The following is a 677-nucleotide window of genomic DNA, read 5'->3' on the forward strand; positions in this document are numbered from 1 at the left end:
CAGCCTCCCAAAGGCGCGGGATTACAGGCTGAGCCACCGAGCCCGGCCAAAAATGTTTTAAAAAAATTTAGCCAGGCATAGTGGCAATGCACCTGAAGTCCCAGGTTGAAGTGGGAAGATCACTTAAGCCTTGAAGTTTGAGGATACATACAGTGAGCTATGAGCATGCACTGCACTCCAGCCTGGGTGACAGTGCGAGAACTTTTCTCAATTTAAAGAAAGAAAAAAAAGAGAAATACTATTGTATGAGACTTAATCCAGTAATTCAGTTTATTTGTGTAATAAGGACTGTGGGGAATTCTTGCCCTTCTGGCTGTGTAAGAAAATTATGGGCTTTAATTTACCTAAATAGGAAGGAAAAAAGTCATGCTGATGATACTCACTGAGGGTGATAAACTGGGACTGAGAGACAGATGGATTTATAGATTTCAAGCAATTGAGGTTGTGCAAAGGAATGAAGGAGGGACAAGGAAGAAGTATTTAATCAGGAAATTAAATTACTTAGGAAAATGTGAATCCCATTACTTTATTTTATTTTAGATGTTTACATATGACTATGCTCTTCATTAACTTTTTAAGTATGACATATATGTTAATAGACAGCAGTAGGAAAAATATTTACACTTCTGACTCATTTTATATATTTCTTCTTAATATAACTGTCTAAGGACTTTTAC

Source organism: Carlito syrichta, unplaced genomic scaffold (assembly GCF_000164805.1).
Source record: "Carlito syrichta isolate Samal-C Ts95f unplaced genomic scaffold, Tarsius_syrichta-2.0.1 Scaffold304492, whole genome shotgun sequence".
Taxonomy (NCBI): domain Eukaryota; kingdom Metazoa; phylum Chordata; class Mammalia; order Primates; family Tarsiidae; genus Carlito; species Carlito syrichta.